This window comes from Microplitis mediator, chromosome 4 (assembly GCF_029852145.1).
Source record: "Microplitis mediator isolate UGA2020A chromosome 4, iyMicMedi2.1, whole genome shotgun sequence".
In the NCBI taxonomy this organism is placed as follows: Eukaryota; Metazoa; Arthropoda; class Insecta; order Hymenoptera; family Braconidae; genus Microplitis; species Microplitis mediator.
The window spans coordinates 14313600-14331437 of NC_079972.1; the positions used below are offsets into that span (position 1 = coordinate 14313600).

General features: G+C 33.8%; 1 protein-coding gene across 1 annotated transcript in view; it reads right to left on the reverse strand.

Moving 5' to 3' along the window:
• The window catches only part of LOC130666437 (ephrin-B2), a 215163-nt gene that overhangs the window by 178128 nt on the left and 19197 nt on the right, over window positions 1-17838 (reverse strand). The window lies entirely within an intron of this gene.

Genomic DNA, 17838 nt, shown 5'->3' on the forward strand with positions numbered 1-17838 from the left:
CGTATCTAATGGAATAAAAAACAACAGTTTGTAGGTATTCATATGAATTTAAAACTATATAGTTTTCATTTATTTTTTAAAAAAAGTTATTCGCTTGGTAAATAAACCTGTCGGTTTCGAAACAATAAGAGTTTTCTCGAGGGTTGAGTATCTTTCGAGCAATTTCGCAGAGAGATGAGGATTCGAGAGTTAGCAGAGTATTCGCAATATTTGTCAGAAGCATTCGCTGGACAAATTGAAATGACGGGTATGGGATGGAGTTGTCACGATCCTTGCACACGTACCTATCTACCCCTTATATATATATTTTCACGTTCACGTTTATCCGACGATACTACTTTAGCGACGATGGTGACTTTATGTCAGGAGCTTTACGAAATCAGAATGGCAGTTTCCACTTTAAAATGCTGCCCCTCGACCGGTGAATTATTGAATCGAAAATCTTGCTTTCCGCGAATATTGCCGAGACACCATTAGCCGCTTTAACGGATCATAGATTTGAGAGGGATTTTTTTCCTACACAACTTGTGAAGCGCAATCATAAATTTATATATTATTATTATTTATGTATACAATAGAATTTTAAGAAAATGCTAAGCGGTGGCAGCAGAGTCGAGCATATTTTCATTTTTAATATGCGTTTAAAAAATTTTAAAAATTAACAGCGCGACAATGAATTATTTAAAACCAAAATTTTGCCTGGATGTCGGAAAAAAATTTTCGTGGCTTAATAGAATGTTTCAACAACTTCTATAGCCGTCAATTAACTCGATAAACATGCGATAAATTAATCGCTCAATACTGTCTATTTGATTAAAAATTATTGCCTCAGTTTGTTTGAGGATTACGCTCGGCGCGACAAATTACTCTTCTGCGTACAGCCCAATCTCAATAACTGCATTAAGTCAGGTAATTGTTTAACTTCAATACCCTTGACATCAGTGCGTACATGCGCCCGATGTTCTACGGATAGTTTGACTTTTTCGTCAGAATTATTTTTTCCTATAAAAATATTAAACATACCGCGTATTTAAATTTGAATAAATTCACAAGAAACATATTTTCCATGTAAATAAATAATTTTCCTACAGAAAAATAAATATTTAATAAAATTAAAAGTGTACTTGAAAGGATATTAATGCATCCTACTTTAACGATAAAATAAACTTTTCAATTATACAAGTTAATGTACATCAAGAAGTACTCAAGAGACATCATTGAAAGTTTGTTTGTTTGAATTCTGAATCAATTATCATAACAGTATTTAAGTTTATAAAATTACATGGAAGAGTTATTCCGAAATTATAAAATAAATGTGGTTGTTAAAAACAAAGTAAAGTTTACGTATCAACAATACGTACACCCACGTACACTCTAGTAGTACTTTTGTACTGAAAAGTATACATCTGTAACAGCAATTGCTCTCCAGCATTTCCCACGTGGCTGAAAGTTGGATTTCCCCGCGTTATTTCACAACTGAAAAATCGGTATACTGACTCGTATAATGGAACTGCTTTTGATTTAGCGAAATGTGCTGTTGGCACTGACAATTTCTATGCTCCCATTATCCATTACACCGGCACTACCTACTTCTAGACCTAACTATCATCGACCACCTATTTTTCTTCGTCTCTCCCAGCATCAGAGTTTGCTCTGATAGAAATAGCAAAGGCCACCTTTTCTGCCACCAACCAAAAGACCTCTCTAATTAATTACCCCACTTACTTTATCCGAGAACAAAGTGCTCAGAAATAAATAGGAAAAAAAGTAATATATAATCAGCAGCGACTTTTAAATAAATCATAAATACGAGTGCACATTATTATTGTTAGATTTTTTTTTTATTTAAAATTTTATCTCCCGGGCTTAATGTCATTAATTATTTTTTATAATATTCATCCGCAGCAATAAAACAATAATTCATTATGTGTACATATAATACATAAATCATATTTAGTATGTGTAACTGATTATAGCAGTGATAGTAAACAATTATGTTATATCATTTGTGGTAATCGTATTGCTCCCTACAGATAAAATGAACATGGTAAAACATCTCCCCCTATTTCCGTGTCATGGCCATTAAAGCTATCTAATGGATATCCCTCTTTTTCGAGAGATAACTTACCAAAAGCTCCAATATATATACAGTTACACTGTATGTAAATTAAAAGAAGAAAAAAAAAATACAGAGAGAGAATAAATAAATTAACAAAATTTCGTAATGATACTTGACAAATTTTTTTCAGTTACTTATGCACGTAATAATATTTTTAGCAGCTTTTATTTTGAACACTGCTCGTATATTATATCAACAAGCTAAGCAGATAATATTTAAATTTATTAAAATTTTAATTATCATCCTGTGAATAAAGTCTCATTATTATGATTGTAATACGCGTAATGTCTGGACAAAAAATTATTTTCGGAAAACTTTTGCGCGGATACTTTTGTCTGTTTTTTATTGTTTTTATAAATCAAATTTGTAATTATGTCGCGCGACAGTAAAAAAAAAAAAGTTATAATAATAATAATAAAGTGAAATGTGAGTATGAGTACGAGTGTGAGAAAGAGAGAGGTCATAGTGTGAATGCATATTTCAGAAAAGCAAGCGACAGCATTGGGCGTCATACAAAAGTGCACGGAGCGAACAAGAGGTAAAAACGCGATAGTAAAATTCTTTTTCTCCTCTTTTCATCTCTATTTTCAGCCGGTTTCCCATTTTCGCAACATTTTTTCCGGTTTAATGCACCATTCTTCAGAGATGGCCGGAATTCCCGTGGATGAAATAACAACCAGATGCCTCTTCAAGTAGATGAAAATCGTTTGCAACGAAATTCCAGAAGTGACGAGTTCAATGAGTTACAAATTAAAGAAATAACTTTTGAAATAAAAGCATCAAAGGTAAATTTAAAATTATTTATACAGTTATACAAGATAAAAACAATGAAACACTTGTATTAACAATAGGAAAAATAAAAGTGAGACAATAACTCGAGAGCTTAAAGAAAAAGTACTCAAGTTCAAGTGCAATTACTATTTCAGAACCTTTTTGTAATCTCGATAGCAATAACAGTAGATCAGAGGAGAAGAAAAGTTTAAAGTCGTCTTTAGCGACGAAAGTAAATAAAACATTTCGATTGTCTTGTACACAAATATCGAGTTTGAGTGGTAGATTACGCCATTAGCGATAATAATGAAAATCTCCGTGTAATAATTTAATGTACAGCACTACTGCAACAATGAAAACAGATTAGTGGAGAATATTCAAGTCTAATCGATGGAATAGGCCAAGTATATTAGTACATTTGGTAGAGCCACCACATAGGAACGATCAACATTGGTTTCACCATATTGCGCTTCATTAGCAGTAGCAGAGTCAATCTCATAAAGGGCCTTGGGTATATATGAACTTAAGCCTCAGCAGCAGCAGCAGTAGCAGCATCGGTGAGTGAGATTCGACTGCAGCTAGCATTGCCGTGCCTCCGTCCCTATGATGCTTTCTCTATGCTCTATACGTCTATACCTCTAGATCTGACTATATAGATGCCTACCTAACGCATACGTAACGCAGAGAACAGTAGATCCCGCGGCAGGTTTATTGTGGCTCGATCTCCCCATCGGCTGGGTCGGCCACCCTGTCGTTCGTCGACTAACGGAACTGCCAATCGTATTATGACATTGCCCAAGCCATCAAACGATCAACACTTCAAAGCGGCAACTAAGCTTCAGACCTAACAACTAACGAGAATCGCAAAAGGGTGGTACGCGTTCGTGAAACATGTTTCTGATGCTGCTCAGCGCAGTCTCGGCCCTGAGAGCACAGTACGCCAGAGAGAGAATTATTTTGATGAGAAACTAAAATGAAAAAGTAAAGCAAGAACAAGTGTGCGAGGGATTATTTTCATCATCGTCAAACGTTTGTTGCGAATTTATCAAAGAGTAGGAACATATATAATTGGACAATTAGTTGCCCGAGACGCTTTATCATCAAAAGGGGGAGATAAACTTTCCGAAAAGGTGCAGAAGAGGAAAATCGAGACGATGAAAACCATATAGGGTCTGCTGTATACATATATCCTGTATATATATTTATGTATGTATGTCGCATCGTATGTACGATGGCTGAAATATATAGATTTTTATTTTTCACGGTTTATAGATTTGCGTTTGGTTTTGACGGTCCACTGGTTCTGTACCACCATCATATATACCCACCGGAGAGAGCAACACCCTCGCCTTTATTCAACTTGTGTGTGCCATTATATTCCGCTGCTGGTGATATTATTCATTGGGCAAATGATAAAGGGCAAAAAAAACAGGAAAAAATGATAAAAAAATGTAAAAAAGCATAAATCAATGAGTAGGGCACAGGTTATTCTGCGGATCCATAAATCTCCGTCAGATCATACTTGCTCAATCGTAATTAGTAATTGTAATGGGTATTTCGAGCCATCGGCATGGTGTACCGCGGCTGATTACTTACCATTAATATTACATTCCCGAATTAATTAACGACAAAGCCTACCGACGCGTACTATTGTTATATGCAGCAGCACCAGCAGCCGGGCTGGCACCAACTAGTTCCCATAGTCATATATACCATAGCATAGAGTTCTCTTCCGTTCTTGTCTTCCTTCAATTGACATGTTTTAAATCAATTGCTCTCGAATTGTACTCTACACGCGGCGAACTCGTTTATTTACAGCTTCAACTAATCACTCACTAGCTCGTTCTATTAAATATATACACATACATTTATATACCTATCATTAATCGTTTTATTTAATTATCCAATTATACTGCCGCCAACGCTCTATAATACAAATACTGCGGGGTAATAATTATATTTGCTACTTGAAATAAATTATTAAAATATATATTTAATGGTTATAATTATTATTATCATTATAATTTAATTACACTCAGCATTTATTCAAAGTTCGCGGTAGTTTATTATTAAACGCGGCTGATAATCCTGATGAATTATTTCCGAGATGCAATACTGTTGAATTAGCATCTCATTTGTCATTGCTGGGAATTCAATCAAACTTACCCGCCAAATATAGTCGGTGAATGTCGTTTTGATTAACGGTATATGGGTATCTTGACTGGATTCTTTAGCATTAAGTGCTTTTTCTTATTCTTTATTTTATACTACTTCTTATTCTTACGTTTGTTTCTGATTATTTTTTTCTTGCGTATCATGAATAATACTCAGAGTTAATAAAAAAAATATTTATATGGTTTTTACTTGACATATTACTTTGATATGTCTTTTTACTTTCATATCAGGTATATATAAATTTATAAATATGTATATATATTTATTATCATTTAACCGGGGAATAAAAATGTCTCGTTTGAGGAATTGATGACGACATGACTCTATTAATTTATCCTCGTATAATGTAACACACCAATAAAAACACTTTCGATGGCTATAAGTTTTATCGACTATGGGTTTAAATCAGATCTAACCTGCACGCAATTTGTAAATAGCGAAAAAAAAGAAAAATAAAGAAAAAGAAATAACGTACAGCTTCAATTATTCAGGTAATCGAATTTATTTCAAAAGAAGAATAATGTTTTCTGGATAGCGTGTTTATACTTGGTTATTTTTTTAAATGTATAGACACAATTGGTGAAAAAAAAGCTTTCATGTCGATTGCTATAGAGCTTTTCTTTTGCCTGCACGTTCACCTTTGATATCTTGACTAGTATTTTATTAAAGCATCTCAGTACACGGTGCACCGATTCCCTAAACTAAAAATAACGTACTGTGGTTTTTTCGTTTTACTTTATACGATTCCAAAGACCACAGTATTTTATTGAAAACTCAATTCTACACGTATCAAAGATTTAATTCCCATTTATCATGGGCTCTGCCTTCCAGAAGGGAATTAAAAATTTTTCGGGCATTGCAAATTATCCTATTGTTACATGATTCCCAATATTCTTATTCGTTTTCATAAAATAAAGCCTAAAAAAATGTGTATTCAGTATTAATTAAAATGAATGGCATTATATTTAAAATTGGTTTTATATGAAACCACAGACGACAATGGACTAATCACGATAAGCAAGAAAGGGGTAGAATGAGACTAATTTTGGTAACTGCAGTTTTATGGCAACCGTCATGCAACTAGGGTGAATATTCGTGTCCAAAGATTTCGATTTTAAATATTTAAACTACGGGTTGCGTTTAAAAATATACACGGCTGCCAAGTTTCAAAACTCAGTAAGAGCCAAATTTTAAAAAATTCATTTTTTAATATTTTTACTCTGCAATATCTTTTATTGCAAACTATCCCATCTATTTTTTAAATTTGAATATTTTTTTATGTAAGACGAAAAAAAATAAGAATTGACCGTTAGGTTTTTAATTTGAGCGGATGTAGAAATGCCGGGAATGGCAAGTGGCTTAGATAAAATTATTTAAAAAACCAAAAAATCTGATGGCAAAAATAATTTAGTAGTTCGTCTATAATAATTAAGTTGCATAAATAAATAGGTGTAGTGTAAATCAAACGATTAACTTGTATGTTGGACTTTATAACGTTAATTTTAATATTTACCAAAGTTTTGCGAAGTTTATTCCAAGTCTCCGAGTAGAGAGCAGATAAGGGAAGAGAAGAGGAGAGTAGAATAAATTGGTATCGCGGATATACATATAATGACACTGGACTTTGCTGGTAAGAATCCAGGCCGTTGGCGTGGGTGACGTTATCTCTCAACGTTTGTTTACTCGAGTTTTCAGTCAAGTTGCATATTAATAAAAGTTCCAGCAAATTAGTTTAGTTTGTGGAGAGAGTTTCAGGATTTCGCTTATCCAAGAAGTGTAACTTAGCGTCGTCGCTAGTTCCCTCTATCTTTTGATGCTGCCGGATGCTGGAAGCTGGAGGACCAGGACCTCAGCCTGGGTTAGCTAAATTCAATCTGAAAAGCTCCTCTCGTAGTTTTAACTAAGTCGATTCGATTCGAACGACACGCGTTCCAATATCAGTAACAAATTAAAAATAAAAAATTTAATAAAGTAATGAAATTTTTTATCTTGCAATTAATTTGATAGCGACACTATTACTTAAGAAATGACATTATTTGATGACCGGTGATAAAATAATACTGCGCCTTCTATTTGCCAAGAGTAGGAACACATTAAACGGCATTTAATCACTGGGAGGTTAAAAGAACAATTTAAGTTGTCGTAAAATTGAGGTAAAAAACGCAAGGCCATTTGGGAGCTCAAAATACTGTGTCAAAGTAACTCCAAGACGACGTAAACGTTAGCTTACGATATGTAGTTACGCTTACGTGGTCAGCATTTTGCTCAAATGTTTTCAACGAGCTCGTTTCACGAACAATATTCTCCTCGATGTCTGTTCTACTTTGACCAGAATGTTACCTCGAACGGCTGAATCGAAAAATTCATATTTTTTTATTTTATTTCATTTTACTATTTCTTATTTCCGCTAATCTGAAGTCTGCTGGACCCGTATCTCCGTCTAAAATCACCCACTGTACCAAAATCAGCCATACCAAAGATTAAGTGGCATGTTCGCAAAAGCACAAATAAATAACTAATAACACATTAAACCCGAGGAACCGAAAGACTAAACGAGATCATTAAAATACAAACTCTGCATCAACTCTCTCATACATCTCGAGATAATTCATAATGCACTAGCGTGTTTCGCAGTGCGTAAAACCACCGTGACATGTTTATTAATTAGATTATGTTGTTTTACCCTCTCATGCAGCATTCAATTGTATCACTTAAAAGTACACAATACTCGAATAAAAAAAAAATGGAAAGAAAGTTGAATGGATATCACATACATTATATAAATTTTAATTTTAATAAGAGCTAGACGATTTAGTCGAGCACGAACTCGGGATAAAATATATATGAAACTAAACATTGTGGCTATATAACAATGTGAGGGTTAACTATTACTGGTAAAGTTGAGTTTTTGACCCCAAGTCGGACACACCCTATATCCGAGACGACGGTTCTGATAACCTCGTTGCACGCTATACGCGTGGTGCTAGTCGGACAACCCACCTTTATCATAAATTTTAAGTTCCTAACCGTCCGGTAGTCAAACTACTACCATCACACCTACAACCAACCCTCCACCTCTTTTATTTCTCATCAGCACTCCCTCTTTCTTTTTCGTCTCCTCATTTTACCCACAGCTTCTCTCTTATTCTCTACACCAAACTCCTTAAAACACTCTTACACAGACACAGACATAGACACACATAAATATATATTCATCCTTTATCATTCATTTTCTCCGAAACGGGCAGCCCCCACGAACCCGATACTACTTCTGCAGCAGCACCTTCTCGCCCCACAAAAGTCTGTTTCAGCCTCACTCCACTTCCTTCCTTCCTTTATTTTTATCCTTATTCGTTCTTTCTCTGGCATACCCGAGTCTCTATTCTCAAGCCAGCGAAACTCAAAGCACTCTAAAAGGTTAGTAGAAGCTCACCCGGTCGTCTCTGGAGCTGTGAGTATAAGAGTAAATGTCCAAAGGAGAATATACCTTACTAATTAACGGGTTGGTCAAACTTTCCGACGGATAGATAAGAATATATTTACTGCATAGGCTCAACGAGTTATACACTAATGTAAGTAACAGTATATAAGAAAGAGTATACGTATAAAACAGCGTTATAGCTAATCAACGAGCTTCTCAACTTTACTGGGATTATATATTATTCCCGTATTTCATCCAGCGCCTCTGGCTCATCTGCTATCAGCAATCAAGATACCTACAACTATTCTAGATATATACCATGCCATTTATACATTTATATCTATACATATATATAAAAACGAATGCCCAAGATTAATGCCGCTGATTTAGCTTCTTAAATATTTTTTATTATTCGCGTCGGACTTAATTTCGGCGAAGAAAAAAAACTCCCAAGTAAAAAGTTTACTGTTACGTAACAAATTGAAATTTAAGCTCACCGAAACTTGTTATTGATGTTGACATAAATGGTATATGTTTATATGTACATTGATTTATATATTTTGTGGTTGACATACGGTTTGATAAATGTTTATCCAGATTAACATCTCTTGGATATTCTTTTTGTCACTTTACTTTATACTTTATCCTATTTATTTTTAACTTTTTATCCTTGTACGTTATCCCTGTTCATCTGAATCGTATGCTCGAACACAGTAAGAGAAAAATAATAGAGAGAAAGTTAACTGATTGATCGATTTTATATCGCTTCACCGAAGAGTAGAGTTCACAATGACAATATTGGTACTTGGATGTCTATGTGTTTGTGGTAATATCTGCACGTGACGCGATTACGTGAGTGAATGCTACAATGCTAGAGAGTGAGATAATATACATGCATATCCCATATATTTATGACGCTTAAGGGAAATAAAATATGAAGAAACAGAGTAACGATAAAATAATCTCCTGATTAATATCATCCGAGTTTTTATTATTTCGTAATGGAAAATATTTTTTACCCTGTCTTAATAAATTTATCAAGTTTAAACTGATATGAAAAGGAAGCTTTTAAATTGAACGCTATAAATATACTTATTCAATAATTAATCTAATTATTCCCATTGGACTTTTTATACGACTCAATTTTACGTATATATACATTTAAAAATAAGAGAGCTTCACTAAATTGGACCCTCGTGACGTTTTAAATTATTACTATCTCTTACCTATCCACTTTGGCCTAATATTATTATTAGAGACGTCTCCAATTAACTCAAGAAATTTAATAAAAATTGATTCTTTGAATGGAATTAAAAATTACCTGTTGCAAGACGACCAGACCCACGACGTAAATACTCTCGGAATAATTAATTACCCAATAGTCTAGGACACGCTCCTATCTGAAAGCTATCTCGCTCAATACTCAATAATGCTATTCAATAAAAAATATCCAATTGTCAGATAAACTAGACATGTTGTGTAAAAAGACTTAAATGTCAAGTACCCGATTGTTAAACTTCATTTCGATACTTTCTACTTTATCCCAACGATCGACTTACATTACGCTCTCTATTCCTTTATATCTGCTCTTTGAATACTGTTAATTTTTAAGTCTTCACATATATTTATTCTTATATTTATATGTATATTCTTATCGGATCTCATTTCACACCACACAATCTATTTGATTGAACCTTCTCACTTGTTGATTACTGTATTATATATCTATTAGAAATTTAATGGCTATTTTTTCCTGTATATTCGACTTAATTGGTGGGTAAAAAAATCTACCAGCCACCGAAAACACTTTGAAATTTGATACACGGCGAAGTTAATGGACACTGCCCACTCTCTACAAAAACTTTAGTCGAAGTTTTTTATCGGCGACGAAAAAATAATACAAAAGTCTCGTCTCGCCTTTAGAAAAATCGATTTGAGTAATTAGTGACATTATTAATAGCAATAATAATAATAATAGTAATAGTAAATAGTAATAGTTAATAGCATCTACACAGATAAGATGGTTCAAAGCGACGCTTCATTATGGGATAAATAGTTATACGGAGATGGTATATTAGACACGAAAAGCCAAAGGTAAATTGCTGCAGCGGACGATAGGATATAAGATTGGTGCGGGCGCGGACACGGACACGGACACGGGCATGGACACGGTTATATTACTACTATACCGAGGATCCGTTATATTCCGGTGTATCTCAATGCCGAGCACAAAGTTCCTTGCGGCAACCAGAGGGATAAGTCAACGTACGGATCGACGTGATAAACGATGCAGATGTTATTAATTACGGTCTCTCCATTAACTAATGAGTCCCTACTATAGTCTTGAACTTCAGGTAAGGAAATATATTTTTTTAATTCATTATTTTTTATAATAAAAAAGCATCTTGGGAGTGAGTTCCTCGTGGACTTTCTTCTAAGAGTAAATTAGCACGTTCTCTTAGTAATTTTGTTATTACATAAAAAATTAAGGAAACGAAATTTTAATTTATTTCACGATAACAAATCATTTTTTCACGAATTTACTTTACGTCCAACTATCATAATTACGTTTTTTAATGAAATAGATACCGCGGAAAGTAGTACCACAATAATCATAAATCTCAGCAGATGACGGTAAGACCGCATTTCGGCAGTTTGCAAATTTAGTTAATATCTCCTTTTTTTTTAAACCCGAGTGTCAGCCTCCTCATCATACTCGTCCTTGTTTTCGTCCTCGTCTTCGTCTTCATCTTCATTTTTTTTTCTTCTCGTTACTTACTGGCAGTACAAAAAACAACATGGTACTGCTGGCACTGCATATAAAATCAAGATGTTTCTAAGGGTATGAAAATAAAGAGAAACAGGACTGTGCGAAAAACAATAACCAGTTATAACGATGGTAATCTCGGCGCTTAAAGTACCCCGTCATCAACTTCATCCCAGTACCATGAAAATAACCAATTTCAAAAGTATTTATTGTACACCCATTGTTCTTAAGCTTTTTTTTAATGACAAGTTTTATCATATTTCAGTGTACATTTTTATTTATTTTAAATATATTTTTTTTACTTTTCGCTTGATTTAAACAGGCCAATGCAATTTGATCGATCTGCTGCAGTACCTTAACGATGTCAGCCCACTCAAGTATTATTAAACATTTTATTTTGTTCGTACAAACAACTAAATCCCAGCAAACCATTCCAGTTTTAACAATATCATATTTCACCCGGCAACTTTTCACTTTATTTAGAAAACGTAAAAAAAAAAACCAATTGAATTGGGTAACGTAGTGGAAATTAATATAAATTCAATTAAAAAAATGTCATGATCTAAAGCAAAACGGTAAAATAAATAAAATACCAATAATGAAAAATAATATTTATCTTCAATCTCTTGGTAATTATCAGCAGTTACAGGATCCATAAATAGTGTCACCGGCTGAACCGTATTTCTAGTGGTATAACCGCATTGCCTCGAGATCCGTTTTCTATTGAACGTTAAGCTCGCACACGACCATAGAGTGCATAACTCTGCGGCCTTCGCGGGTTCCCGAGGAGATTGCTGCTCGGGATATTGTATTACCGATCAATCCATATTCATCTTGCTCCTTCTTCCTCACTTAAATCTCTCTCCCTCTCTCTTACTCATGCATTTTTATCTCTTCCTGCAATTACTATACACAAAATACTTGTGCACATCCAATACTACCCAACACATAAACATTTTTTTTTCCGATACAGCAGTCGACTATTATTTGTGCTTATCATTCAAAAGTAAAATAGAATTATTGCTATATACATTGAGTGGATGCTATAAAAAAAAAAAATTATATATATACATTCAGTGAAACGGATTATCCTGATTGTCAGATATACTATATAACAAGAATCGATTCAATATACAGAATACAGAGTATACTCCTTACTACCTGACTCAAATAGCTTGTCAGTTTCCGTTTGTTGTATCAAAAGCTTTCGTTGTCAAACAAAAAATATCTTTTATATCACACATGATATGCTATTTATTGTTATCATCATTTACGGACGAATGAATAAATATAACAATAATTTGTGCTCTCACACCTTTAATCAAAATGAAACAAAGGTAAGTACGTAAATTTTTTTTTACTCTGGTCAATTTCAGAGAAAAAATGATAAAATGCAGCTCGAGGTGATTTTTTTTTTGGTTTAATATTTTTTTTTTTATTTTTTCATAAGCGAAGAAGAAGAGAGACGAGTTAAAAAAAACATGTCGACCTAAGCTCTACGAGAATGGTCGGTGGCTAATAGCTGTGGCTGTGAACCCGTGAAAATGCTGAGGCAGACGAGCTTTTTAGAGCAGCTCCTACCAACACAATTTAAAGCGAGAATGAAATCGGTGATGGCTCTATCACCCCGAGCTTAAACGAGATAACTATAGGACACGGAGGACGCATACACTATGGGCATATGTAGGTTTTAAATTGTCGACTCCATTTGAATAAATCGACGGTCCATCGACACTCAATTCAACACTTGATGTAATATATATATAGCCTACAGTTCCTATGGAATACATATATAAATCTATATTTTATATCCCATGTAATATTTTTTCCACGTATCATTTTGCGCTTTTCAAACTCGAAGGAAGTCTACTCCAGCTTTAAACCTTTTGGCTGATCCACCCACTACACGTTAAATCGCATCTTTAGTTTGTATACTTCCCTAAAACGATATCATGAAGACGCTATGGAGTCTAATACTTTAAGAAATCATTCGATTTTAAGATTTATGATAAAAAATCTGATTGTATTTTAATTTCATCGTCTATTTTTTACACTAAAAAAATTTGCGAAGCGGATATTTATTTAGGGGAAGGGGGGGAGGGCAAAAGGGGGTAGGGTAGGCAAAACGGGGTACCCCCAAAATTTGATGAAAAAAAATTTTATATTTTAAATGGTTTTTAAACATTTCAAAATCACTTCTGTAAATATAATTAAGCGTTACTTTGAATTTTTTTTGGTAAACTTTTTCAAAAATCAATCGTCAGTTGAAAAATATTAATGACGTTTGTTTTATGACAAAAACTATTGAAAATTTTTTTTCTTCTTTTGTATCCAATAAACATGTAAAATATAATTTTTCTTCATGTAAATTACTTAAAAAAAAATTCAACTTAATCAAATTCGTTTAAAATCCAGAAATTTTTTTTTTTTTAACTTTTTTTAGGGGGTACCCCACTTTGCCCGCAGAAATGAAAAATTTTTTTTTCAACGATAACTGAAAATTTCTTCTATTTACTTTGAATATCATTTAAAAAAAAAAGATTTAGCGTATTTGAGTCCTCAAAAACTTGGTATTTTCTTAAGTACCCCCTTTTGCCTCTCCCTCCCCTATTTAATCCCCTTGGAGTAAAATTTACTCCAAAAGGGCGTTTATGTGCATATGAAAAGTCCGGGTTGGAGTAAATGCGGGTTGGAATAAAATCCGCAAGAACTCCGAATTCACTCCCGATTTTTTACAGTGCAGGTTTTAATTAATAAACTATGTAACCTCATTAGAATACGGTATCTATATAAATATATATGTATATGTTGGTTGACGAAAGCATATAACATGGTAGTCCATAAAAATAATAATAAAATATGCGTATATAAGTAGACAATTTATGACGACAGTGTTGAAATATTCAAGGCGAAATTCCAAAGTCTGAAACCGTATGCGCGATTTAGGATATTATAGCAATAAAAGTGGCAGTATGTCGTTTCAGACGCCCATTGTAGGCTCCACCCTACAGTATTACTATTGTACGATTCTCTCGAGGAGAGAGCCGTTGAATCATCCAAGTTATGGCCATCACAGATAGATATAGAGGATGGCCCTCGACCCCTGAGCTAAAGGAGCGCAAGAGATTTCTTACAACACTTCTCAACATATAAAAAATATAATAAATAAAATAAAAATAAATATCAAAAATTACTCGTAAATAAATTTCTTTTTTTTTTACCCATAAAAGATTTACCGTAATAACTATTAATATTATGCGTAGAGCGTAAAATAGATTTTTTTTATGCGTAATAAATTTGTTATTGACTATCGAAGTTGTTAATTTCCGAATAGAAAAAATTTACTAATAAAAATATTATTTTTATATACGTCGAATTAATAACGAGTCGCGGAAGTTAAATATTGAACGTATTGAACGTAAATATTATATAAATATAATAATGTAAATATGATGGTCGGTGTAAAAATATTTCACACATCTGATGGTTTATTATCTCATATGGTCTTCATTTGTAGAGGAATTCAGCGAGAATATTTGTATAGCTGATAAATCCACGGGCGGCGATATATTATTAAAAAATGCGAACAAATGAACAAACAAAAAATATATACGAGTTTTATAGAAATAACGACAAAAAATAAAGCAATAAATGGAAGCTCGGTGATGAGACCTCTCGTTAAATATTTTCAACAAAATTTTTATTATATTAATTATCCGACATGAAGTACATAGTAGATATATGTATTTATCAGAGAGCGAAAATTTTTAGCGGTCTCGATAACACACACACATTGTTAGGTATTTTCCATAATTCAGATGTTGCTTGGAGATGCATAGTTTCCGAGCCCCAATTAGGAGAACCCGCAGTTTTAGCCCTAACGAGCGTACGATAAAATATTATTGAATTATCTGTAACCCTGTATATTTTATCGATGTTCGTTAAAAATAAAAAAATAAATTCGCGGGATTTTTCCCACCCAGTAGCAGCATTATCAGCGGCGTACAGTTTAACGAGCGAGGATCCGATCGATATTATTCTCACTGACAGACACGTAACGAGCTTCCCATTAAACGAACATTAAAGAATCCGTTTAATTAAGCCGGTCATCGTGCCTGGGAGCTCGAATTACGGACTATATCCTTCACTCTGCCCTCGTCCATATGTATCCGCGATTTTTACCCGGTCAACAAAATATATCTCAGTCGTCTATTTACATATAATATATTAATTTAAAAAAGTAAAAGGATAATCGCTGTTGTCTGTTGTAATTAATAACATTATTATATTCCCGGAAATAAGCAATTTAACTCTCAACTACTAATTGAAAGCTCGGCTATAGTCAGCAATTACTTTTCAGATTGTCGATTCAACTTAACACTGGGGATTCCAGGATCAGGAGCTGCGGCGGCACCGACTTGGCGCGAGTACAGTAAACGATTGTGGATATAGAGCAACCCGAACTAGCCGCATCATCCAGAGGAAATGCTTGCAATAACTTACCAACACTTTGCTCTGCTTTTCCTCCGCTTTGCCACACCCTATAATCGCGTACTACCTGCTAGTGCTCTGATGTCGACCATTCGCCTAATTGAATTAGCCATGCGGAATTAGCAATTTCAGATTGGCCCTAGTCTTACACCCTCTCTCACCTTTCCTCATGTATGCCAGCATTGCCAGCAGAGTGGTTCGACCTGTCAGCCTTATACGGATTATCTTTCTCCCTTCCTCTGCACACATATTTACATTCTCCCACACATACATCATCCACTTATAAACACACACTCAACTATTCTGGCATTATCGTCCATTTTGAATGTCACAATTTATCCAATAATTAAGTTGTTTCCGTAAGTACTTATATACTATTAAAATCATACTATAAATTAAAACCTAGCGAGTTAAATTATAATTAAATGTATGATGTATAAATTAAGTGTGATGCCTATTATTTATAGTGATTCTATTCAGGAGCATACATTTTAATGAGTAAGAACATTCGCGAGTATGTACATAGCGGGGATGTACTTTGGAGTCTTGTATGGGAGGTAGCAACAGCAGAGAGCATGCATACAAAATGATGACGGGGTGATGATGATGATGATGAGGAACAAGTAGCTGGATGAGGAGCAGCATCTATATGCGCAGTAGTTCATCTTATTCGAGAATCGTTGAAGCATAATCGATCGCAGTGCTTTTTCGGGGTCAGCGATTCTCCCCAGGATTTCGCGCTCGCATTCGCGTTCGTCTTCATCACTTGGCTGCTCTCTGCTAGAACATCACCAGACTGAGAGAGTAACCTAAGAATCGGTTGGCCAATCCGACGTTACTCCCTGCCAGCTGAGTCGATCAATCTTTGAACTGGAGCGAGTCCAAGTCATTAGCACCTTATCGGAATCACTGTTTTTTTTCGACATTTTATTTTCTTTCTCTTAAACTTTCCCACTCCCACTTGTACTCTCACTACGTAGGCCAAATGTAATTCCTTCCTTTCCAATACACAGACGACTACGACAAGTCCGTGAGCGACAAAGTTTCAAAGAAAATTTTATATCACCTCGACATAAAATATTTCGCAATAACTTTTTTTATTCATCGAGGCGAAGAATGAAGAAAAAAATTTAAACAAGAAATAAAAAAAATTGCGAACGTGATTGCTATTAATGAGAAAATATCCGTCTATAAAAAAAAAACATTAACCGTCGCAGTAATTTATCTTAAGCTATTTTCTGTTCAGTGGTTATCGGAGGTAATTTATTATATCATACGAGTATTATAACAAAATTAAGTCATCGATAAAAAGTCGAGCGAAACTTTTTAAAAAATCGGAAAACTGTTGACCCTGCGGGACAACCCCAAAACTTCCCGCTAAATTTTATATTAATTTTGAAATAAATTTGAATTTTATTAAAGTTGACTCACCGTTCGCTGGTTTTTTTGTCACGATGTCATCGATGACAGCAGAAAATCGTTTCATCGAGGAATCGAAGACAAAATGGCACTAAATACTCGATCATTTATTATACATTTTCACTGGTTAAATAAAACTCACTACTAAAATAAAACTTCACTTATGATTAAAATAAAACTTCACTCACGACTTGAAAGAAAACTTCACTCACGATTAAAATAAAACTTCACTTTCTATTTAAAAAAAAATTTCACTCACTATCGAAATGAAATTTCACTTTCTTTAAAAAAAAAAAAACTTCACTCACTATTTAAATAAAACTCACTATTAAAATAAAACTTCACTTAATTATTCACTTACTGATCAACTGATGCTATGCACTGACTCAAAAAAAATTGAATCGAATTCCGCGATTTCGATTATCGATTACACAAATTCAAATAATCATGACACTTGATTTTTTATCTCGAATCGAAAGTTATAATTTCAAATAAAAAAATGGCGGAATATACTATGATGACACGACAAAATTTAATAAAAAAAAAAAAAAATTAATTTTTAAATCATGAGCCGCGCAATAAAAAAAAATTAATTATTTAAACAGACTTCTAAAATAACAAAAAAGAAATTGAGCTGAGGTGGAAACATTTAAATATAATAACAAAGTAAATAGA